The sequence below is a fragment of the Rhinopithecus roxellana genome, chromosome 2 (assembly GCF_007565055.1).
Source record: "Rhinopithecus roxellana isolate Shanxi Qingling chromosome 2, ASM756505v1, whole genome shotgun sequence".
NCBI lineage: Eukaryota > Metazoa > Chordata > Mammalia > Primates > Cercopithecidae > Rhinopithecus > Rhinopithecus roxellana.
The window spans coordinates 123,606,794-123,633,853 of record NC_044550.1 but is presented as its reverse complement, the minus strand read 5'-3'; the positions used below and the strand labels follow the sequence as shown (position 1 = coordinate 123,633,853).

Genomic DNA, 27,060 nt, shown 5'->3' with positions numbered 1-27,060 from the left:
TAACTTGAGATTTCAGAGCCACTAAATGGCTGTATTTCTCCAAAGCTCTCAGCTGCCATGTTTATTCAGCCAATGAACAAACCAGACTGCAGACTATATTATAGCAAGATAACATTATTTAGCCATTGATTTTTATCTTCTACCTTGCGTGAATGAACTGAATGAAGAAAATGCCTTTTAGGGATAAACACTGTCAAGGATGAATTTTATACTAAGGTTATGTGAAAGAAAAAAATCTCAAAACCACTAAGCCAGAGGGAAGTCAAGCTGGGAACTGATTGAGGCAAACCTGCCTCTCATTTTATTCCTAAATGAAGACAGTCACAAAGATAAAATTTGCTCAAAAGGAAATTCCTTATGGACAAAGACAGAACTCAAAGTCTTCCTTCTGCTCACATGAAACAAATGCATACATGGTTGCTTCCTGTGCCCCGTGTTTCACTAAGCCAGATTAAGGTATAAGTATTCCCCTACCCTCCTCTCACACGTAAATTGTATATTCAGTGAAAGGCTAATCAGAAATTCAGAAGAATGCAACTCTTTCTCTCTTACATGCCTATGCTTGAAGCCCCCGCCCCTCTTCGAGTTGTCCTTCCTTTCAGGACCAATGTACACCTTACACATACTGATTGATGTCTCATGTCTCTAAAAATGTGTAAAACCAAGCTGTGCCCCAAACACCTTGGGCACATGTGGCGAGGACCTCCTGAGGCTGTGTCACGGGCACATCCTTAACCCTGGGAAAATAAACTTTCTAAACTGACGAGAGCTGTCTCAGATATTTTGAGCTCCCAGTTATTGTGAAATCATCTTAATTATAAATTAAGTAGAGATTTACTAAAAATCACGTGTAGAAGTAGCCTGAGATGTAGTCCTAGATACATATATTATCATCTTATGTATCTTCCCTTCACCTTCCAGGTTCTGATAAAACAGATGAAATATGAAAGACCATGACAGCAGTATTTTGAAAATGACAGTATTTGAAACTAAAAAATTGTAAAACAGAGTGTTCTATCACTGCCAAGGGATAAGTTACAAATTGGTTCTTGGAACATAATGTGTACTATGTGCTTGCTATTTAATAATTTACCAATATTAGCCTTTTTTAGTCAGACTAATTTTTTTTTTAACCTATGACTCTTTAGGAAATAGTTTGAGTTATAATAGTACAAAAAAGCATTTTCCGTAAGCTTAGTTTCTTTCCCCGTCCCACTTTCTCAGTCAGATGACTTTAGTGACTTGGAGTTGTGTGCTTTATAAGTGTATTCCTCAGAGGACCTAACATTAAGAGTTTAGCAATCATTAAAATACGTTTAAACACTGTTCTCAATATTAAAATAGCACCATTTATTGAATTTAATATGTGACGACCACTATGCTGACCTATGTATGCTTCCCTCATTCAATCTATTTAAAAATTTTGGGGAAGAAGCAGAGTTTATTTTCCAAAGTCACCATTGTTGACAGAGCTGGGATTCAATGGTTTCCTTCCTCAAAAAGCTAAGTTCTTTGCCTATGCAGCTTAGCTCCTGAGTTAGGGAATGAAAGCAGGAATGAAAGTGGCCAGAGTTTCCGCTACTCAGCTTGTGGAGGAGCTTGAGTACATCAACCTCAAGTAAGCCTCTAACATCAAGGTCAGGAAAGGAGAATTTTTAGACCTTTGAAGCACAGAAATAACTGGTGAATCATGTACCACAACAGGTACCTTTAGCTTTTTCACTGTGATGCTGTATGACTTTCTAAGGTAGTCAGCATAGTTTGTAGTAAATGATTCTTATTACTGGAAGTGTATGTGGAATGTTACTGACTCATTAGTTATTTAAAAAACATAAGGCTATTAAAACATCTGGAATTAAAGCAGCAAATTTACCCCATTCCCCACTTTTAACCATAAAATCCTATTACCAATTTTATTTCATTAATTTATTTGCTCTTTTAATATTTTAAGAAGCTAAATACATTTTAATCACAACGTAGTAAGGCTTCTTCTATCAGGTGGGCTTATGAAATGCAAAATAAGCAAAAGGAGCATTATTTTTGCTCCCCACAGAGGCAGAGACATCTTTTAACCTAACTCCTGATGCATGATGGCAACAAATGCAAAATAAACGCAGGTTCACATGTACTATAATTGTTGAGAGTTGAATGCATGTGTTCAGTTTCACTTCTGGAAATAAAATTTAGATAACTTATTACACACTTTATTTGAGTTAAAGATAGAAAACAATATACTTTTATGTAAATTGCTATGGCAATGTAGTTTACAGTAATTTTTATATATACTTCATATTATTATTTTAGACATAAGGAATAAGGCTAGTCGTATATTAAGTTTAACAATAATCAGAAAATATTCTCCAAAAGAATTTCCTGAAGTGGATTGCTAGGTATAAAGCTCATAATTGTCAAGATACTTATATTAGGGACATGAACCCAAGTCATTAAAAATAAGATATTTGTAAAAAAGTGCTATAGAAGAAGGTGCACAAAAAACATGCACTTACACATACTTTCCGAAAGGATGTAAACTACTTTTAGACACTGTCATCTCTTCAAATTTCCTTTACCAACGATATATAGCACAATTTTTGATGTCTAGATGGTGCTGTAGGAAGATGACTAAGGCAACCACATGCAGAAAAGCATGTGTGTGATGCACAGAAAATATAAAGATCACATTCCAAAAGTGAAGGTCTGCAATGACAGTTTGATCTGAAAGGTTTGGAGTGTCATGTCATTAAAAAATGAAATATATGCCACTGGAGTCATATCACAAATGGCACCTGATGTGTACACTCTACCTTTAAAATGACTTGAAACGGGCAGACATTTCTATGCTGTTTTATAGGTGGCTATGTGACTTCAGTACTTTATAATAGCCAGTCAATCTTGAGAGCCAGCTACTTCTCTTAAGCCCAAGTACAAGATATAAATATTCAAATTATGGAATGTTTAACATAGATACTCAAATGAAAAAATGACAGTCTTCAAAATTCCCCATGTTTTGTCATATTGCATAGCTGAAAATTCATCTACTACTTAGTAAAAAGTGCTCTGTTCATTCAAGCAGAATTTTGCTCCAATCTCCTTCAATTTCCATCTTTCATACTGAATAGTGGATCCACAAGTTTATTGTGCACATGCATTAGACCTTAAAGAAAAAAAGCACAGTTCTAGTTGTTTTGTTAATTTTGAACTATTTCATTTACTTCAGACAACAAAGTATTTTTTATAAGACACAGTAAGCTGTTTAGTTCCCATCTTGATAGTCAAGTTTATTAGAAAAGTACAAATAGAAATGTTTCAGAATGTCTTTTACCTACCTAGCAAATATGAATTTATAATTATGTAACAGATCTACAATGTGTACAGGTATTTTGGGAGTAAACAGAAGAGCAGTTCTTGTCTTCAAAGAGATTCAGCATGACAAATTTGAATACTGACTTAGATAATATGTTTTAATTACATCTAAAAGTCTATGTTGATCTTGATCTTCTGGCACTTCCTCTACTAGATTCCAGCCAGGGGCTCAGAACTGCTGTCTCACTCTTAATATATTACCCTATCCATTCATCTGGCAAATTATTTTCTAATAGTTTGGCATGTATATTTTTGACAAAGGTTGATTATAAATTCTACACTGAGGGAGGGTTACTAAAACAATACAGAAAACAACCTGTACTAAATCATTTAATTCAGAATAGAAATTTAGATTTTAAATCAGGTAGATTATAACTTACATTTTGTAACTGGTACATATACTTGCAGACTGCTCTTAGCTATGAAAGCTGCTTGGGAAATAGCTGATCTTCCAGTTACTCGTGTTTTAATGCCTCAGTACTATACTACTTTGGGGAGAAAAAAGTTCTAAAAAGACTGTCTTTGACCCAATTAGTGAACCAGAGATTTTATATTTTGGAGGGTAAAAATGAGTTAAATTTTCCAGGTTATTAAGAACATGGGGGGCTGGGGAAAGGCACTTACAATGCGGTTTTGCAGGAAATGGAATTACTGGATTGGAGAGAGAGGTTGCTTGTTAGTGAACAGATGTTCCTTGTCAGAAAGGCTGCAAAAAGGACTCTAAAATCCCAAGTTTGAGAAAGACTCACTTTTAAGGGACAAGCAAAGAGCACTGGGAAGTGTTTGTGTAGTAGGAGAAATTCTAACCATAAGAACAGGACTCGAAAGGAGGGAAGGGGGAAGCATTCCATTCACTAGTGCTGCAACTGAAAGTGAGAGAATGCTTCTCAACAGCCTACTTGAAGGCCATATTAAGCACCGGAAACTTCATGTCCAGTAGGAGAGGGGACAACAAAGATAAGGGTAATATCAGCTGTATGATTTAGAAGATGTAACATTTTCCGGAGTATCAGTTTGTAGAGAATCATTTTTTTTTTACTTAAATAGTATTCATCTGTCATTTGCTAACAACTTTGATTATGGAAAGAATACACAGCTTTAAAATACATGCAACTTAAAATATCAGGAAAAACATTAAAAATTCAACTCCTTTATAAAGTTTTTTCCTTTACATTGGATATATCTTTTATACATCAAGTAGGACTGCTTCCAAACTAGAAATAATTATTTTGAAAATTCTATTAATTGCTTTTTTAGGTATTAAGTCAGATATTTACTGTGACTTTAGGTAAAAATTGACAACTTTCTACGTATGAATTTTATATAAATAAATAATTGCTACTTAAGTCAAACAAATAATTCTTCTGATAAAAATGCACCAGACTTCCTGAAACCTTACCAGAAGAAAGGTTAAATGTCACAGATTCTAACCAATGTCTATACAAAGTAACTTTTATGGTTTTGACTCAAAATGAACTCATTCTACCTTTGTCAAACTACTGAGGTGGAGCCTAAATACAAAGTAAGAGAAAAAAAATTCATATGATGTCATGAAAATATACTAAAATCAAAGATAAAGCTGCTCTATTTAAAAAGCAAAAATGAAAAGCGAGAATGAATAAAATAAATCCCCAGGTATTAAACTTGTTGTCTTGTGATTAACTTGTATCTTTCAAAAGGTATATACTACTATATAGGTGTATACTGAAATAAAGTTGCATTTACTGACAGTTTCTATTGTTTTGGATCTAGTTAACCTAGATCTTATCTAGGCACTAAATAGAACCCTTTAAGATTCTGGTTGGCACTTTTTAGTAATGACAGAAGAAAGGCTAGTGATATGAATGGAATTTGAAGAGTTATGGATGACAATTTTAGGAATTTACATACTCCAGTATTTTGATATACTAGTAACTCAATGGCGGTATGAAAAGTATAAAAACTACATTTGAAATGTGTTTATTTAAGAATATTCAATTTCTCTACCCTTTACTAAAATACTATAAAATGAGGCCCATATGTAGCCCAGAATATCTAAATTCTGTCTTCATATTGAAGGAGGTATCCTAACAGAGGCTGATATCCTGAAACCTCTTCAGAAATACAGACAGCTCCAAAGTGAAAAATATTGTGTCCTCATTAGGTAATGCAGCTATCCTCTCATGAATGGTCTGTTTCAAAATTTTTCATAAGAGCTTACAATTAGATGAACTAAAAGAACTAAATACATATAAACTTCTACCACCCTTCTATTTTAAATTCTCTAACATATGTCTATATACCTTTTTTGGAAGCAGTGGTTATGATATGGGGAAAAAAGCAGATGGAAGTATGATTTTGATGTAGATGGTATCATACCTAGAGTTTATTCTGGGAGGCAGTATAACAGAATAGACAAAAGCCTATATACTCCAGAGATCAGCCTGATTTTGATTTCTATTACCCAGCTCTGCCCAAATATGTGCTGTACGACTTTGGGTAAGTAGCTTAACATCTCTGTCTGTTAAGCCTATTAATTCATTTAAAAATGGGACTATGAGTACCCATTTCATAACATTTTTGTGATAATTAAGTAAATCAAAAAGTAAAATGCATTTAGAATAGTGCCTGGTCATAGAGATATTGGCTATTATTAAATATCTTACTAAATATTCACCAAAATGTAAAAATCTGATAAAAACTAAATTGTGACAAAATCAGATTGGTACAGGCATTTATCTGGGACTTAACTAGGACTAGAAAACGGCCATGTTAAACGCATCTCCTTAAAACTGGAATTAAAATTTGTAGATAGTAAGGATTCCTTGTAGTCAAGGAATCTATTATTTGGGATGAAATCTGAAGGATTACATGGGAAAATAGAGTTAAAACTCCATCAGATGCTCTGTTTTATTCACAAATCACAAATTTTTCAGTTTAATCTGATATATTTGTGGCTTGGTAAATTAATAATTTAAATGTTAAAAATATAAATGCCTAGAAATAATCTTTAAGTGTTAAACAATAAGGAAATGTTTACATAAATTATGATTTATGTACTTGACTATCCATTAAAATGCTTCCAAATATTTAGAAGAGGCAAATGCTCATGAAACATAAGTACAAATACAAAACTATATACAAAGCACGATCAGTATTTTCTTTAAAAATAGACTATTTTATGCTTGCCAAATGTCAGTTATTTGTATAACACCTTCAAGATATTTGCCATATTCACACATTTACATGAAATATGAGTTACTGGTTTTGTTTGCATTGAATTAAAATTTAAGATTATATACTTTATTTCTGAATATGAGATGCTATAGACTGTAAGACACATCATTTTATGTACCACTGAGAAAAAAAATGCTACCTGGTAAGTTATGATCTGACACCAATTTTAAGACACAGTCCAATATCAGCAAGATCAATGTATATGAGAGCCAATCAAATATGGTAGCTTTTTTGGACCCTGTCTTAAGTAATAATATCCAAAAAATACAGCTTTCATTTATTCAGTGTATTTTCCAATAGTCATTAAAATAAATACCTAGTTACTAGAATAAAAAAGATTAAAAAGTATAATCATGTAGCAAAAGTAGCATACCTACTACCTACTTAATCACTGACCTATCTATAGGATCAACTATGTAACTTAATATCAGCTATGTAAATACAGGTGCTTTATGAAAATTACCTGTTTGTACACTTGCTTACATATGTGTAGTATGTGGAGCTGACTCTTGGAGAATGGGTTCTACATTGGGTATAGGCAAAATGTCCCTTGAAAATCTCTTAAAACCATTACATCAAGCATATGTGTTTTGTAATACACAGCTTGGTACAGTAAGGTTTCTGAATTACTGAACTAGACTACAGGAAAAAGCAAAAAGGAAAATCAACATGAAGTCCGGGCAATCAAACTCCTGCTTACTTGCAGAGTTTATTCCATACTGTTTTAACATTTAGCCATTATAACTTTAATATATGGGAATAAATTGGCTTAAAATTGTAAAGATTAAATTAGATAGTGGGAGATCTCTATTATCCACTGATTAGGTTCTAAATTTAGGTTAGAGGGGAGTGAGGGAGAGGGATTGAGGTGGGACTGGTAAACATGAAAAGAAATCCAGAATGAATAAAGATACATTTTCTTTTGGGTTATTTGGTCTTATATATTCAATATGAAAGTAAATTATTAAACCTTGGATTTCAAGAAAAAATGTTTACTGAAAATACAGACTGAAGAGATTCTTCATGAAAAAAAGAAAAAAAAAGGTACTACTTTGAAGACACTATTATCTGAGAACTTTCCATTCCTTGAAAGAACCAGCTTTGTGTTGCCACTTTTCAACACTTCACAGTGTGAGATTTAACTCCACAGTCACAGTAAGTTTCAATTTTCATCCACAACAGAATATCTCAGTCGGCTTTTGAAATTCAGTGCTCACCTTTAAAGTATTTCACAGTTTTAACTCTTAATTCTAAAGTAGCATCTTCATCACATACAAAAATAGTTCGGGGATGCTGTTGGAAAGCAGAAACAGTCCACATGTGATTGACTCCTTCTTCTATTGCTTTGTACAGGGCAAATGCCTTGTGTGCCCCTGTTATGAGGATCATTACCTGAAAAATTATGAACACCAATTGGTAAAACTTGTTCCAAATTAGTAATGAGCTCTATTTTTTTTTTTTAAAACAAGGACTTCAGCACCAATATTTTTTCTGAAAGAAAGAAAAATACATAGCTCCACATCATAGTTCAAGGTATTTATTTTTACTTTTTAAGGTAACAAGCACAAAATGTTGCTTCTAGTTTAACAAAGCAAAACAATACCTTCTTATGGGGTATTAGTGCAAACATTATAATACCTGTAATTATTAACACAGTAAATGATGTATAGAAGAAACCTGGGACGATGAAGAAAAAGGACTGTCTTGCAAAAGCAGACTTACAAATCTATGAATAATTTATACAATGTAGAATGATACACCAAATTGCTGTAGTCTAGATAAGCAATAGATATTATGTCAGAAAAGCAAAGACTCTAAAACAATAGATAATATGAAGAGTTACCAAGAAATGCGTGAGGAGCATTTCACTGAACATGTGCTATTCTAAGTTGACTCAGAATAAAAACTGGATTTAAAGAAGGATTAGGGATCTATTTAAACACAGGAACTGTCTTATAAGCATATATGACTGATATTACCCTTATAAGCTACAGAAAATCCAAGATCTTGGTCCCCAGTCCCTAACTGCCAATGAAATAATGCAATGACATGTTGCAAATGTGAATGTATGTGTCAGAATCTTGTCTTTATAACCTTTCAGCTGGAAACTGATCCCATTTAACACCTCATCTACACACACATTTTTGTAATGTAATAAATCTTTAAACATTTTTTTCCTCATTACAATTGTTTTAACAAAGAATGTTAAAACTGATTTAGTTCTAAAATATTTATAACAAACTTTGTATTACATATTTTGTAACTAGACCTAAAATGGAAGGAAATACTCTGCACTCTCCTTGAATTACATCAACTCCTCAAAACACCACCACGAGAGAAATACTATTCTTACTCATATTTTAAAGATAAGGAAACTGAGGCATATTCTGTAACTCGCCCAAGGTTTTGGTAAGATACAAACAAGCAGTTTTATTCTACAGCCCAGATTCTTAGCGATTAACAATTACATTGCCTCTTGTAAAAGTTCTAACAATTAGACAATATGAGCTAAGAGTCTTTTCATTATTGAAGCACACTCTATAAAAAGGTAATGAGACAGGTGGCAAGAAATCTCAACATCAAGTATATATACTGAGAAAAAAAAAGACAACCAAACTTTTATTGGCGAGAAAAGGTAAGTACATACCTACCATTAACGTTATGAAGGGAGTGGAGTTTAGAGGAAAGGAGGCTGCTGGAAGCTTAGTATAGGATGAAGAATTCATTATTGGTGTTTACGGCTAAAGTGTAGATAAAACAAATTGCTCTCTAAATAGACTTGATCTGTGATTAGTTATATCTGTTCTACTCTCAAGGAGATTATTTCTCATATCATGGGAAAGGACAAACTATATGGAATAATTTGGTATGCTTGTTCAAACTGCAGAATCCCTAAATTTAAATAATCAAGCTAGGTGTGGATACCAGGTGATCCTCATGTACACTAATGTTTGAGAACCAGTGCTCAGGCAGATGTTGCAGTGATACAGCTTTATGCTACTTAAGTGTAGCAGTAACACTATTTTAAAAGGTTATGAAAAAGCTAATTTAAATAATCATCAACATCTAATCATCCCATAAACTGATATAAATGATTTACAAAAATTTATAACCTCCTCCATATCCCTTCTTGGTTGGAATTTTTAAGTCAAATGTAATTTTTAATAAATGAGGAAATTAGCCTGGACAGCATAGTGAGACCTTGTCACTTCCAAAAAAAAAAAAAAAAATTGAAAAATCAGCCAGGCGTGGTAGTGTGCGCCTGAAGTCCCAGCTACTTAGGAGGCTGGGGTGGGAAGATCTCTTGAGTCCAGGAGGTTGAGGCTGCTGTGAGCTGTAATCACACCACTGCACTCCTGTCTGGGCAAAAACTGACCCAAAGAAAAAAAACTCAGTATTTGAGTAATTCTATTTGTTCTAAAAAACAGCATAAAAACCGTATTAAAACTTACATCTTGTTAAATGTAATGTATTACATAACTCAGTTTCATATTTTAGAAATAAGATTGCTCTAAAATCCTTTTCTCAACTTACTGACTATGAAATTTGAGTCCTTGAAAGGTCTTTTTTCATATACCTATGACTTTTAGGTTTCTCATATATTTTGATTGGCAGTTTGTATCTATTTGTATGTTCAAGTTTAATTGTATCAAGATAAGTTACTTATTCATCATACCTTGTCTATACTTTTTTCCTCTGAACCTGTCCAATCTGGCTACCAGAAAGGAACAGAGTTCTGGGTTTCCATATAATTTAACTACATATTACCATGAACTGACTACAGTTTGTTCTGTATTCTCAAGGAAGAAAAGATAAGTTAATCTTTTCTGTATTCTTAAGGAAGAAAAGAAAAAAAGATAAGTTACTTATTCATCATACCTTGTCTATACATTTTTCCTCTGAACCTGTCTGATCTGGCTACCAGGAAGGAACAGAGTTCTGGGTTTCCATATAATTTAACTACATACAACCATGAACTGACTACAATTTGTTCTGTATTCTCAAGGAAGAAAATGACAGCCCAATTTAAAAAAACCTTAAATTACACAGAATTGGCTGTTCAGAGCTCTTCCATGCTTAAATATACCAAATGTAGAATAGTTGCAGCCCCAGCTGAGTTCCTTTTCTCCTGGAAACCAACAGGGCTCTATCATCCTACATAACATACAGTCAAAAAGCATTTAAATCATCCTGAGAGCTCCAAAAAAGATACTGTGTAACTAGCAATGCATCATTGTCCCAGCAGTCCTTTCATGAGACACTTACAATAAAAAACAAACCATGTGATCAGTTAAGATTTTAGGACCTCAAACTGGAGCAGGAACAGGCAAGCAGCACCTCAAAAGTGGTGGTGCTTAATTCTTAGTTTACAGCTTCAAAAGACTTAATTGATCCCTAAACATATCAATGAGACTGACAAAAGTTAGCTACTGAAAACTAGAAAACAATTTATACTGCAAACAATGCAATCAAAATATCACTTATTCAGCATCATAACCCCTGCAAAATATTAATATATTGACATCAAAGGAAAAACAACAAAGAACATTTAATGCTTACTTCTCTAGCATCCATCACTGTCCCCACACCAACAGTTAGAGCCATAGTTGGCACTTTTGATAAATCTCCATCAAAATATTTGGCATTTGCCAAGATGGTATCCATTGCTAAAGTCTTTAATCTTGTCCTTGATACTAAACTGGATCCAGGCTCATTGAAAGCGATATGACCATCTGGACCAATTCCTTTCAAAAGAAATATACATACATATACACATGATGTAAATAGGTTTCACAAAGTTCAATGTGCGTTAAAGAACAACAACAAAACACTTACCTTGTTTGATTTTATACTTGAATTCCTATTACTGCATTAAAATATTTGTTTCTGTATTGATTCAACAAATGTTTCAACGTTTTCTACATGCTTAGCAATGAGCTGACATGATTCTAATAGTAAAATTAAGTATCACCTTATATTAATATAACATTTGATAATTTATAAAGCCCGTTCACATGCATCATCACAACAGATTATTAAATATTATTTAATAATCTTATGAGATGGTCAAATTAGCCATATCTATTTCCCTCATTTCCTCCACCTTTTTCTACATACACAAGGAAATTTTGATGCTCAAGAAAAATAAGTGACTTGTTCAACGTCACAACTGAGTAAACACTGAGACAGGACTCAGATCTGTCTTCTGATTCCTACTCGGACATCTTTATAGTCACACTTTAATTTACTTGGTTGTAGTCCAGATACGGCAATTAACTAGTAGACCTTTCTGTAGGATAGTTTCCTCACTTATAGAAATGTGTGGATTGGACAAGATAATGTCTAGGTGAATAGTTTTTTTTTTCTTTTTCACACTTCTGACTGTAACCCTTGTAAGAAATAACATTTGATGTTGCAATCTAGTATATATATACACATACACAACACAAACATATAAAATATAATTAAGACAAGAACTGCATGAAATCATACTTACCCTTACTAGGAACCATACAAGCTGTTTTCTATTACATTGCATTTCATTAACAAAAGGAAAATGTTGCATGTAATTGGCTATATTGATTTTATGATATAATAATGGGTGACAACCAGTTTTAAAAACACTGCTTTAAAGAGATCTAGTGCCAACTCTAATATTCTAGGATTACCTCTAAAATATAGACAGGAATATGACATTCTTATTTGAAGGAAATGGAAGGTAATTCTTTTCACAAACTTAAGAATCTTTCTATGACATACATAAATCGAGTTTTATTTATAAGTACCCTAGTAGCTAGTCACATTTCTGGCAACCTCAGATAAAAAATAAATCCGCCAATTCCGTGAGTCATTAAAATATCTTTTACATTTATATTCTGCGTATTTACTTTAATGATATCTGTATTGTACTGACAGCACACAATTTTAACAAAATTTATATAAAATATGACAGAGTAACCCAGTTTTGAAAAATGAAGAAATGAAGACTCTTTTGAAGCAGGTACAGATGCCAAAGTACAACAATTTATGAATTTCTAATAAGGAGACATAAGACCAGACCTACATGTGGTTAATATGCACTGACTGTTTCTACTATTAAGTATGTATCTGCTTATAAACATATATTAATTATAGGCATTAAATTCTCTAGATTTGTAAAAGTGTTCTGTTTCTCCTCTTAGGTATACATATCCCTAACATATTTCTCTACATATGTGTAAAGAGGGAAGGATGGGATCAGGAAAATACAAGTTTCAGGAAAAAATATGAAGTCTACTAAGATCTACTACTAGTGACCTCACTGATGATTTGGGCCTTACAGAAGTGTACAGCTAGTACAGCTAAGCTGAAATTATGAGCAAAGGTTAATAATAGAGCTGGGTCAAGATATTTGCTTGTTGGTTGTAACTGTCAAAAATTGAGGTTCCTGAAATAAAATTATTTTTTTAAATGTGGCTAATTCTTATTCAGCCTTTAAGTCTAACTATATCAGCACCTCTTGAAACATCTCTAAAACTCATTGTCTGGAGTAAATGTCATTCCTGTGTTCCTACAGTTCTAATGGTAGTGTACATATACTCTTCATGAAAGTACGGGCTTTATCTTCATCATTATATTCTTACCATTTAGAACAACAAGTGACACACAGGATGCACTTATTAAATAATGGCTGGATAAATGAATGCATGGTTGCTATTCTTTGGTCAGCTCAGTATAGTTTCTTCCACCTCCCACCTTGTTCTCTTCTGCCTTGCTCCTCTCACCAGAGGGGCTGGAACAATTTTAATTTCCTATATCCCTCTTAGGTAAAGTTACTGTGGTCTAGAGACAAGCACTTGTCTCAGGCTAACCAATCAGAATCTCTGTGTGGATCTGAATCTTGACCGGGGATACAGTAAGGAAGAAGGCATGGCGAACTGAAGTACTGGATGATAGCACTGCAGGGAGAAGATTGATGAGTTTCTACTTCTGAGATCTGAGGTTCTCTGGTTGTTTTTCCAAAGACTTGGTTGTTTCAACTTTTCCTTCAGTTGGTGAGTTAACCTAGAATCATTCCAGTTAATTTACTTTTGATCCCATTATTTCCTTTTTCTAGCAAAGCAAAGAATCCAAGCATGCAACCAAATCAGAATGTTAACACTGTCCCCACTGTCTTATTTTTACTTTTTAAAAACACTATCACCTAGGCCAAGTGCAGCGGCTCACACCTGTAATCCTAGCACTTTGGGAGGCCAAGGCAGGTGGATCACCAGAGGTCAGGAGTTCGAGACCAGCCTGGCCAACATAGCAAAATCCCATCTCCACGAAAGATACAAAAGTTAGCTGGGCATGGAGGCAGGTGCCTGTAGTCCTAGCTACTCGGGAGGCTGAGGCAGGAGGACTGCTTGAGCCTGGGAGGTGGAGGTTGTAGTGAGCCAAGATCAAGCCACTGTACTCCAGCCCAGGCAACAGAACGAGACTCCGTCTCAACAACAACAAAAAACCCAAGACACTATTGCCTTAAGATATTTTAAAAGTTTATATATTTAAGATTTTATTGTAAAACTAGATTTTTAAAATTACTTACTTATTTATTCATTTTGAGATGGAGTTTCACTCTTGTTGCCCAGGCTGGAGTGCAATGGCATGATATCAGCTCACCACAACCTCCACCTCCGGGTTCAAGCGATTTTCCTGCCTCAGCCTCCCGAGTAGCTGGGATTACAGGCATGTGCCACCACGTCCAACTAATTTTGTATTTTTTTAGTAGAGATTTTCTCCATGTTGGTCAGTCTTGTGTCGAACTCCCGACCTCAGGTGATACGCCCACCTCGGCCTCCCAAAGTGCTGGGATTATAGGTGTGAGCCACTGGGACCAGCCCTAGATTTTATTTTTAAAAATCCATGTTTGTGTATCTTATTGCTGGGGTTAAGTCAGGAATTGCATGATACACCTTACCCTTTCTCTCAACACGTTTGCCATCAAGAGGAAGAATGAGAACATTTAAGTATGTATTTCCTTCTTTTTCTTTTCCTCTTCCCTATAGGATAGGGAACTCTGCTCTAATTCCCTGGAATGAGCAATAGCAGATTAACATTTTTAAGCTCTTCTCATTCTACTGTTTCAATTCAAAGGGTAGGAGTGAAAAACCCCATTCTGGCTTCAAGCCCAAACTGCAATCTCTATTTCAACTTTACCTTTAATAAAGCTGATATTTTGATCCCATTTGGCACAGTTCTTAGAGTTTTTATTAACCAAACCCTGGAACAAAAGAAGGGTAGTCGTAAGACCCAGATGCCAATCCTCATCTAAAAATCCAATGATGATAAACCTAGATCAACAAATGAGATTCTTTCATGAATACATATCCAATAATAGGGCATCCCAAATAAGGAAAAGTTCAAAGAAAATGCAATAATCCTTCTCTCTCTATGCACAAGTATGTCCTTTAGATGGTACATATAAAATGTCAGGCATTGGATCATCCATGACTACAGTAAAGATGTTAATGGAAGAGGCATGGGAACTCTCTTAAAATATATTTGGGAGCGGGGAGGAGCGGAGAAAGAACTACAGGAAGCTTAAGACAAATTGGTTAAAAAACCAAATCAAATTATTTTAGTGGTGTCAGTGATCAACATAATTACAACCTATGCAACATATATTTCAAAAGGAGAACTGAGGTGGTTTATACTGAAGAAACATAACCCCCCCCAAAAAAATTAGCTAAAAAGAAGTACTAAATGATTAAAGTTATAAGGAAAGAGGAAAGTTCTACCAGACATCTTGAATAAGAGTTACAGGCTTAAACATTATTTTATGCTATGAATGCTTTCTGGAAGGCAGGCAAAGGAACAAAATCAAGTGTTCTTATCAGTGTTATTCCCCATAGTAAAATCGATTTCCTATCTTTGAGTCTACAAGAGGTTTGTCATATGCATACTTATGTAAGGTCAATAAATTAACAAGGGGAAAAGAAAGTCCACAAATGAAGACATTTTCAAGCAGTCACTTAATAATGAACCTCCAACAACTAAAAGCCTTTTTTCTTATAGTAAATGAGTGAAAACTTTTTTTTATATAAGCAGTTGCAGTATGTTGTAATCCAGTAATTCTACTAGATTCTGGTGTGGAGTTTAGAAAATCTAAAGATTAGATGGTCTATGCACCCCTCAGATACTCTCAAATATCTACTGTCTTAGCCTGAATATTGGAAGATACAAATGGTTAATTATCCCCAAATTGAGCCATACAGTACAAAGCAGGAGTATGCATATTTCTAGGATTACAGAAGTAGTATTAGTAAATTTTATTTAAACAGATAACCTTCTAATTTGAAAAGCAATAGTCTAACTTGGTTTCTTGCTCCAATAAACAACCATTCTATCAAGAAAGTAAATGTTATTGACTCTGCTAGGTAGAAGTAAAAACTGTCTTACAGAGAAGATTTCAATCCAGCTGGATGTCCTTAGAGGGAATTCGGTAAAAATCCCAAGGAATTCAGTAATTCTAAGGGACAATTATTTCAGCATTTACAGTTGAGAGAGAAAGAGAAGACTGAAGTAGCACTTATGGAGTACCAACTACACACACCAAGCACCGTGTAAGGCATTTTATACACGTTACAACATGATTAATTCTCACAAATTTTGGAATGGTTAATATTAATCCTCTTTTACAAACAATGTACTTATACTGAACTTCAATAAACTTTCCAAGGTCACACAGATACTAAGTGGCTAAAACAGGATACAATTTTACATCTAACTTTAAAACCAAATTTCCTCCAAAGATAATCAACTATCTCAACCATACTTGGCCACTTTAAGTATAAATTAACCTCAGTACAGCTCTATTGAAGATCAAATTCATGTAATTTTGATCAGTGTTCTATTAAGTTAATAAGTTATATACAGATAATTTACAGCATTAGTATTTTTAGTGAATATTAAAGAATATGGCAAAAAATTTTAGTTTAGTTGATGTTGTATTATTCTTATAGCAATTAGCTAGCTGACTGCGATAGTTTATACTAATAGAAAACCATATTGGTCATTATAAAGGAAAGAACTTCCTATTTTTAACTGTAGATTATGTATACCACACACACATATAAAAATTACAAGTGGAATTTGGCAAATTAAACATTAATTTTGGAATTTATGACAGTTATACAGCTTAACTCATATTAAGGCTGATATATAAAAAGTTTTACATCATTTTTAACTGATTACTCAGTAAGATGAAACAATTAAAGTGATCTACTAAAAATCCACCTGTGTCCTCATGCAATCGTTTAAACTCTGGAATTTGATAAGTAGGTTGGCTAGAGTTTTAAAAAGAATAGTAAAAAAGAAGCTATCATTTAGGTAAAGAAACATATTACTCATTTTGAAAGATGTGGTAAACTGTCAACTTTAAAGAGGTAGTTGTAAGAGTTTAACATGATTGGGATGTACCTCTCAAGGCATAATGTAAATAATTCCAGCTGTTAATTTGAAGATTAAGATGGGAATTTTAAGATTATTTCTGAAGAAAATGAAGTAAAACAGAAATCAGTAGGCAGAATTAATGGGTATTATGGACAGCCACAGGTGCTCTTCACATTACATAATGAGAAGATTTCTTTTATAAATTTAAAATTCCCTAATTCAAACACTAACAAATAGTTAATGACAAAAGGTTTTTACATACCTCCACAAAAAGATCTATTCCTCCAGCTTCCTTTAGTTTCTTTTCAAAAGCATCACATTCTGCTTGTAAATCTGCAGCATTCCTCAAGGATATGTGCATTATTAGGATCTATATCAATATGCTTAAAAAAGTTATTCCACATATAAGAAGGTAGCTTTCAGGATGATTTCTCGGAAGTCCTAAAGATGAAGTTAATAAAAATATAAGTATTCCCAGAAATAAATCTAAAGTTTATTTTCTGTTTAAGTCATAAGTGTTTATTTAATATATGTAACTTCTCTATACCATATTCAATTTAAAAGCATTTTTATGTGGAAATATATGATTATATGCCCAGTATTAATCACCTTAAAACGTATGCATTAATTCATAAAACATTTATGGAATACTATTATCTCATTTATAGGTGAACACTGAAACATAGGGATCTTCCCAAGGTCCCATCGTTCACAAAAGGAGATAGGATTCAAACACAGAAAGTCTAGTTCATGTGCACTTCATCACTATACTCTTCTCAAACACACACAATTTTAATCAATGAGACTGACTTTCATGTTAAGCTCAAAATAATCAGCCATTCAAGTGAAATGATAGTCATGTTCCTCCTCTATTCATACTATATGTGTGCAGATTATGTGGAATCACAGCACTTATTTGGCTATCATTTATGCTACCATTAAATATGTATTGCTATATTTAAATTTAACAGAGTTTCTATACATCATAGATTTCAGGCAGGCAAGTTAACACTCAATGAATTATAAAAGTTTCAGGGCTACCAATATAGCTTTGATTGAAAAACTACTTAACTAATTACCTTTACATATACATTAGATTATCCTGACAACACTGATTTTAACTCTGCTTTAAGAAAAAAGAGAATGAGAATGTGAGTAGACTGGCTTAAAGTTACATCACTGGTGAGTGGCAGAGCCCCGGATGAATGCAGATCTTCTGATTTCCAGTCCTTCATTCCTTCCACTATTCTGTGCTACTATCACAAAAATACAGGTTTTTATATAAACTCCCAATCTCATCTCAAAGCAGTACATTACATTTTAGAATATATTCATACATTAATATTATATTCAAAACATAAATTCAAATATACTAATATTCTAAAACTACATTCATTTATTCAAAATGCAACATACCCACATAATAGTCAATATCTTTACGTATAGCTTACCTACATATTCATCCATATTAAAGGTCTTCACATATTTAAAAGAAAGTGTCCATTCTTATGATATTCTATTAGTTTTTTATAGCATCCTAAAGGTGTACTCCCTAAAAGACATAAAAATTCCATTTTCTAACATGACTTAATAATCTATTAAAAAAACTTTTTATTAACTTTACCTATGTTTTTCTTAATAATATTCTGTCGTTCCGATTAGGCAATTATTAACTTAAATACATAATCGATTAACAAGTATTTAAACATTTTGGTAAACTAGAATTTGCTGAATAAAGCTGGAAATCTGTCAATAAAAAACTGAAGTTTGGAAAATTATCCTTGAGGTTGTTGGGTACTAGGATATACTATTACAAATTCTAAGATTAGAAGTTTCTAGAGTATATACCTGAATTTTTAAAAATCTCCCTTTCTGAAAACAAAATCTTGAGTTTTTGGCACAAATGATATATAAATAGGTCGTGTTGACTATTTATTCAAATCAAAAGGGAAAACAGAGCTAAATTTAAATATTGCCCCTACTTTCAAAATAGAATCTCAAACTGGCAAACACTGAGTAGGGACTTTAGCCTTACAGCTTTCTAAATGAAGCTCCTGTTTCTCATCTTTTGATAATTTCAGCATGTATCAGCTAAATGTGTAAAGTGAGAAAAAGGAAGTTATTTTTGCTTAGGACAGAATTTATAGGAAGAGGATCTTCTAATATTTCATCTGAGTTCTTGATTCTATTGTTTTATAAAATTACAGTTTGATATGTGAAAAGATGGTGCTTCATGGTACAACAGAATAAAAATAAACTAGCCACTTGATGGCCTTCACCTTTGCTTTCTAATTTGTTTTTTTTTTTCTTTTTTCATTTTAACTTCAAACTGAAAGGCCAGATTGCATTCTTTTTTTTTTTTTTTTTTTTTTTTTTGAGACGGAGTCTCACTCTGTTGCCCGGGCTGGAGTGCAGTGGCCGGACTCAGCTCACTGCAAGCTCTGCCTCCTGGGTTCACGCCATTCTCCTGCCTCAGCCTCCCGAGTAGCTGGGACTACAGGCGCCCACCACCTCGCCCGGCTAGTTTTTTGTATTTTTTTGTTTAGTAGAGACGGGGTTTCACAGTGTTAGCCAGGATGGTCTCGATTTCCTGACCTCGTGATCCGCCCGTGTCGGCCTCCCAAAGTGTTGGGATTACAGGCTTGAGCCACCACGCCCGGCCCAGATTGCATTCTTATAACAAGTTATCTGGCCCTCCCAATCCTAGTTGGAGTACTGATTCCTAGTTAACCCACCATCACAAAACAAAACAGTGCAAAACAAAAGGCTGCACACAAAATTCCACCCAAGTATCATACAGAAATCTGATAAAACTAAACAGTCTCTGACAAAAACAAATACAAAGGAAATTCAAGATAGTAAAAAGACTGCCTCTCATTGAGATGACAGAATAGACAAGGCTATAAATAAATACCACACAGGTTCACAGAACAGAAGAATAAAAGATTTTCTAAAAGCTTAGTACATATGTTGTTTTAGATTACAATTATTAATTTAAAAATTATGTAGTAAAATTTACATTTCTTTCTCAACAAGCTATAGCCCACTAACATGAAACCTGCCTAAAAGATGGATAAATATGCTTTCCCTCTTCCTTCTGGAAGGATAAATGAATCTCTTCTCTCTTTTAGTGTCAAGAGACGAGTTATAGGATTCTCTCAATTTAAGGATATATGAATAAAAAGGTGATCTGTCACAACTGAGGTGACAAAAAAATTCATTTTCTATTTTGTAATCAATGTGGCTAAAAGACTGAAGAAAAAAGAACTGTTAAACAAACTTAATTTTAATATTTGCTTTGTAATAGTCATTACTAACACATTTAGCAAGTACCTACTATGATTTATATAAAACAAAGATTAAGACATTTTCTTTCCTGTAAGAACTCACAGTATAAGGATAAGCAGTACAAAATAGCGGTAACACAGGAAAAAACGCTATAATCTAAAAGAAGTTTGAGTATTGCAGAATATCAAATAAAAAGACTACAATCTTGCTAGTTGGAAGAACAATAAAAGAAAATGGCATTTCAATTCAGTCTTAATGAAGGGATACAATTTCGACAAGAGGAAACTAACTCAGAGCAGAGCAAATATGGAGCCGGAGATTCAATGATGACATCTGTCTACCATGTGGGCTAGATGCTGTGCTGATGTTTTTATATATTACCTCACATAAAGCTCACAACCTTGAGAAACTGGCATTATCTTTCCCATTTTGAAGACAGAATAAATGGGTCAAAAAGATTAAGGAATTTGCCAAATATCATATGGCTGTGAACCAGGGATTCAAATCTAGATACGTCTGGTGCCAGAGCTCATACAGATTCCATTAAATAACATGCGAGGAATATGAGTGAAAGCAAAGCAAAGCAGCCAGCAAGTTCAAGCCTATTCTTGAACTGCAAGCAGTCAAATCTGCCTAGCCCAGTTCTGGTAAGGAAATGGTGGGAATAAGTTTTGGGAGCAGATCAGGCTCACAGCATACAGGCTTTAAATGTCACCCTCATTAAGATCACATGAGTAAATATAAAATTGAACAGATATTGCCCAGAAATTGAGCTTGATGGGGAGATAATTACAATACAGCCTGGTACTAGCAATTACCGACATGTATGTTTCAAGTCTCAAAAGCAGTGGTGGAAGGGGACATAATTAACCTTGTCAATGGTCCATGAAGGAGAGTAATGGAAAAATTTCAACAAGGGTTTTCCAGAGATACTCCCTTGGCAGGTATATTACTAGCAGTTATGCTATCCAAAATAAAGCAAAGCTGTAGATCTAAATACACAAAAAGATGTTTAGGCACTGCTGACATTTAAGACTCTCTAAGTCTTTTGTCCCCATTCAAATTACTGTTTTTTTCTGCATCATAATTAACACAATGCCATTAACAGAGGTAGGCGGAGTGCAACTAAGTATAACAGCATAGAAACTATACAGAAACCACATTCAACCCCAAGGGCTCACATATCAGAACTGAGGGTGCTGGGGGGTGTAGTACTGGTGTGGTCCAGTGAAAAAAGTCACCTTTTGCCATTCTCACCAAGATCTACTGCCCTGGACCAAAAGAGAAAAAGCAAAAACAAAACAATCAGCTTGAAGGGTACCATTCATGGAAATTACTCAAGTGGGAAAAAATTACAATTGTAGTTTTTATGTAATTAGCATGTATGAGGGGAGGAGTTGGAGAAAATAGTCTGTTTAAATAAATACTTACAGAAACTATAAATTGATAGACTATTTACAGTATACAAGGGACTTACACAATACACTATCTTAGCTGACTCTCAAAACAGCATCTTAAGTTATTATCCATATCTTTCTTATAGGTAAGGAAAACAAGGCTTAGGGGTATAGAACAAATGCCTTGTAAGTCAATAAGGAGCAACTTTAGTTCCAGGTCTAATACTGTGTGAAAATCATGGGTCAAATAAAGTGTCATAAGATCAATGACACGACCTGGTTGTTTTTAAGAGCATGCTTAATGGAAAACTTAATTCAATAAAATATGTAATTATGCTTCTCCTTAAACTGTGATGAAGACATATTTTTCACTTGTAATATATCTATAATAGAAGCAACATAAATAGTAAAAGGCTAATAGCATTACATAATATATAACTTCTATATTAATAAGGATTTATAAGGCATGTGAAGTTAAATTAAAAGGCAACAGTACATAACTTAGGTACCTCTTAATGATTAATAAGAAAGCCAATCAATTAAAAACTTGTATGAATGATAAAAGCAATGCTCCCCAAAACAAAGGAGTACTAGAAAAATGTACAAAAAACATGAACAACACTTAAGTTCACAATATATCCTATTGCATTTTGGAGTGATAGGTGAGACTAAACTTTGGCACAAGACCTAGTAACACACTATAGATAGTAGATTTTATATACATGCATTTTTCTGGCCTTTTATACTACGATGTTCAATTAGTGATACGGCAAAAATGAATGGGGAAAGTATCTTACATAAGAGAAACCCTTCAATTCCCACCAGAATTAAATGTGGGTAACATCAGAATATAAAATGGAAAAAGTAGTTAATTACCTGTTGGTAAACCCAGTGTAAAATATCTGTCCTGTCCAGGTTTGAACTGAATGATGCGATTACAGATGTACTTGGCTGCCCATTCACTAGCCAAGTCATAGTTATCAAGAATTACAAGCCTCATTATGGCGACGCAGAGCTTCCAGAACAAGAAGGTTCAAACCTGAGAAAAGTCCATTTAGAACACTTTACATAATAAATAGATAATTTAAATTTAATAACTTTTAAAAGATGTAATAATAAATAGAGCACTGAAACAGAATATAGTGATGATTTTTAAAAGTACATTACTGAAGAAGGACATGCACATATACAATCTGAATTTTAAAAATAGTAATAATAGCTGTTCTCATTTGAGCAGACACGGAGTTTAAGGCAGTGGGCTAAGTCATTTAAAAGTATAGTTAGCCTTCTGTGGATTCCATATTCGAGGACTCAACCAACCAAGAACTGAAAATATTCAGGGGCAAAAGATGTTTGCATCTGTATTAAACAGATACAGACTTTTTTTTTTTTTTGGTCATTATTCCCTAAACAATACAGAATAACAACTATTTACATAGTATTTACATTGTATTAGGTATTATAAGCAATCTAGAGATAAAGTATATGGGAGTAGGTGTGCAGGTGATATGCAAGTGCTATGCCATATAATTTCAGGGACTTAAGCATCTGTGGATTTTGGTATCTGAAGGGGGATCCTGTAATCAATCCCTAACAGATACCAACAGACACCACCCACAGATACCAGGGACAAGTGTACATATATTAATCCTAACAGCCATCTTGTGAAGTAATAAAATGCCCAGTTGTAGATGAGGAAATGGACTCACATGATTTGACTAAGGTCACACAGGTAGTTAAGCACAAGGTCAGAATTCAAATTGTAACAATGGGATCACACTAGACATGTTATTTTAATAAGAGAATTCAACAGAAGAAAAAAGAAAACAAAGTGAACTAAATAAACTGATCTCTGGAGGAGAAATTTCTTCACAAAAAGCAATTTTAGTTCCTCAAAAATTGTTCTAAAGTTAAGAAAATTATACATATATTAAGAGATCAGTCACTTAAAAGCTACGTAATTCCATTTTACACAGTGTAGGTTAATACCATGAAAGATGTGGAAATCAGCATTCTTACAGTAATTCACAGCTTCTGATATCTGTAAGACAACATTGTTTTCCTTTTTTAAAAAAAAATGGTACTAAATTTAAGGGGTACAAATGCAATTTCGTTACACGGATATATTGTTTAGTGACTAGGTCTGGGGTTTTCGTGTATCTATCACCTGAATAATGTACATTGATCCTAGCATTTCTCATCATCTACCCACTCCTACTCCCCAACCCTTCTGAGCCTCCAATATCTATCAGTCTGCTTTCCATCAACCATGTGTACACATTATTTAACTCCCACTTATAAATGAGAACATGTGGTATTTTTCTTTCTGTTTTGGAGTTGTTAATGGCCTCCAGTTCCACTCATGCTACTGCAAAGGACACAATTTGATTTTCAACGGCTGAATTTCGCGGTGTATATATACCACATTTTCTTTATCCAATCAATTCATTGATCGACACTCAGGTTGATTTCTTATCTTTGCTAATGTTGTTAATGGAAGGAAGGTCATAAGTGTGAGGTGTCCAACTCCTTGGCATTTGAACAAAGAACTGCACAAAAAGAAGGGAAACACAGGAATGAAGCAGCGAAAGCAGGGATACTGAAGCAAGAAAGCACTCCATGGGGTGGGAGTGGGCCCAAGCAAAGCAGCTCAAGGGGTCCGGTTACAAAGTTTTCTGGGTTTTAAGTATTCCTTTTGAGGTCCCTTAACAGTTACACCTTATCTGCATGAAGGATTTGGTCCGTGGCTAATTAAAGGCTGAGGTGAAATTGGCTCCCTATGCAGATGAAGGGATGGCCCATGCTCAGTCCACCGCCAATCCAAGGCACATTCCCCTTCCACCTGAGAGGTGGCGGAAGGTAGTCGATTGTAGGGAGGGTAGCCTTTGGTCCTTTGCTACTTGGGTATGGGGAGATGGGTTTTTTCCTTTTGGTTCAGCTTTAGGAAGTTTCCGTTAATTGGTTAACTGGCTTTAGGTTCCCTGCCCCCCACACGCAGGTGTTTTCTCTGTCAGGAAGTCAGCACAAATTGCCTTAGATTTCCTGCCCCCAGACCTTGGTGTTTTCCCTTGATTCAGCTTTGGGAAGTCAGCACGAATTGGCCTTAAGTTCCCCGCCTCCAGACCCTATTCTACTGCCTCGCTGTCAATAGCGCTGAGATAAAAATGAGTGCGGCTTTTTGACATAATGAATTATTTTCCTTTAGGCAGATACCCAGTAGTGAGATTGCCAAATGGCAGTTCTATTTTTAGTCTTTTGAGAAATCTTCATACACTCTTTTCTACAGAAGTTTGAACTAACTGACATTACCACCAACAGTTATAAACGTCTCCTTATAACATTTACTCAACATTCTATAACAATTCCCATAATCCTTAGATTTTAATTCTTTAGTTTTATATTTAAATGCTTCAGGCACCAATACGAAGCTTTTATAACATGGTTTCAGCATTCCTGACTTTTGTACCCACACACTTTACATACAGTAATAAGTCAAATTTTTCTAAATTAATGAGATTAAAGGTCTTATTAAAATAAATGTACGGAATCTAAATGTCTTTAAGAAGATAACACTTTCGAATTCTGACACACAACAAAATATTATGGTCACCATGATCTAGAATTCTCCGCCCAATAACAATTATTTATTACAGAAAATAAATTACATAAGTCATAAATTCAGTCCAACAAATGGACTCAGCCTCCACTTAAATATATCCATCATCTAATGTCAAAAACAATTTTAGACTTTAAGCAAGAATCAGAAGCAATTATTGGCTGTCATGACCATCAAAAGATACATTTACTTCTAACAAGAATATATGGCAAGCTAATTGCTAATAAAATGGGGGAAAAAAAAGTAAGGTAAGGAGGACGAGAAGCATTAGAGCTTTTCAATGTCTTCTGCGTCCTGGGCATGTTATTTTTCTCATTTCAACACACATTTGAAGACCTATTATATACTAAGCACTGCTAGGTTCTGTAGACACAAAAATGATTAAGAATTCTATTGTCAAAGTGCTTAGAATCACTTAATTGTCTCTGAGATTGAAATTATTATTCTCACTCTTCAGATACAGAAAACTGCAACTACAAGTTTATTGCTGACGTTAAAAGTGGCCCAGGGAGCTGACTTTAAAACTAAGTGTATCTGACTCAAAGACCCATATGCCAAAGATGTCTTATCAGTTGAGAATCACTTAGGATGCTAGTTAAAAATAATAGATTCGCAGGTCCCTCTCCCTAGACACAGTGTTTTCAAAGATTTGGAAGTCCAAGGAATCTCTGCTTTTGCAAATTATCACAGGTGATATTCATAATCAGGTGAAATTTGTTAAGAACACCACACACCTCACTGAAACGAATTTCAAGCAAGTCTCTCAGACCAAGGTACAGGCAACTTTTTGTTTTATTGAACTCTCTGGAGGGCGCAGAGTCATCTCCAAAAGTCCCAAATGAATCACTTCACCCAGAAGAAAGAAGAATTTCTTCACACTTAAGTTTTTAAGATTTGACTTTTCCAGTTTTTGCCAATCCTCAGAGATCCAAATTACTATGGCCTTATGCAATTCCCTGGCATCACGACAAGACAGCATCAAAAAACAGAGCACCACCCTTTCCCTCGTCTTTCTTCAGGTGCTGATTCATTTTGGATGTGCATCGCTAGGAAAAAGGGCTGCTGAATATAAATCGCAAAACTTCAAAGCTGGATGGCAACTTCCACACGCGTGAAGTTACACAACTAGTTAATGCGGGGCCAGGACCAGAATCTACACTTGCAGAACCTCTGCTCCGAGCTTTTCCTTACTCAACCTGACCTAACCTCAACGGGTAAGGGTGGCCTGGCCGCGCGTGTGGGACCGACCAGAGGAGGGACAAGAGACAGCAGAGAAGGCTATGGGTCCAGCCCGGGAGGCGGGGACTGTAAATACCCTCAGCGGCGCTTTTGCCTGGCCCTCACTCGGCAAACGACAGCGAATGCAAATGAGGATGACTGTTAGGAATTTTTAACTAGTATAGGGAAAGGTGTCAGGAGGAAGCCGCGAGAGGAGAGGACAGGGACGCCTCCTCCCGTAGGCACAAATCCTGAGAGGACAACCAGGTCCGCGACGGGCAGGACGGGGACCCCACGCCCCCCAGCCTCGAGGTTCCTGAGACCCCATTCCGCCCCGGCCCAGCGTCCCCGTCTCGGCACAAAGCCCGCACAGGGCGAAGTCGCCGTTGGGTCCCCGGGCCCGAGTTCCCTTCTAGGCGCTCCCTCAGTCCCCCCGCCTCTAAGCTTACCGGCAGACCCAATGGCTCTTCCGACGCTGGAACAGCGGGAACAAGCAACACCCAACCACCCGCGAGCGACCCCGGCGAACCAGTGGAGCGCGAATCCCAC

At 34.9% G+C, this 27,060-nt stretch overlaps 1 pseudogene across 1 annotated transcript; it reads right to left on the bottom strand.

The window, feature by feature from the left end:
* Nucleotides 1-2,179: 2,179 nt before the first annotated feature.
* On the bottom strand, nt 2,180-22,702 carry LOC115893921 (annotated as a pseudogene). The gene is made up of 7 exons (XR_004053948.1): nt 22,554-22,702; nt 18,444-18,544; nt 17,261-17,433; nt 13,308-13,314; nt 11,140-11,324; nt 7,797-7,971; nt 2,180-3,154 (listed from the first exon to the last, which is right to left on the bottom strand). The product of XR_004053948.1 is annotated as a glucosamine-6-phosphate isomerase 2-like (transcript).
* Nucleotides 22,703-27,060: the final 4,358 nt, after the last annotated feature.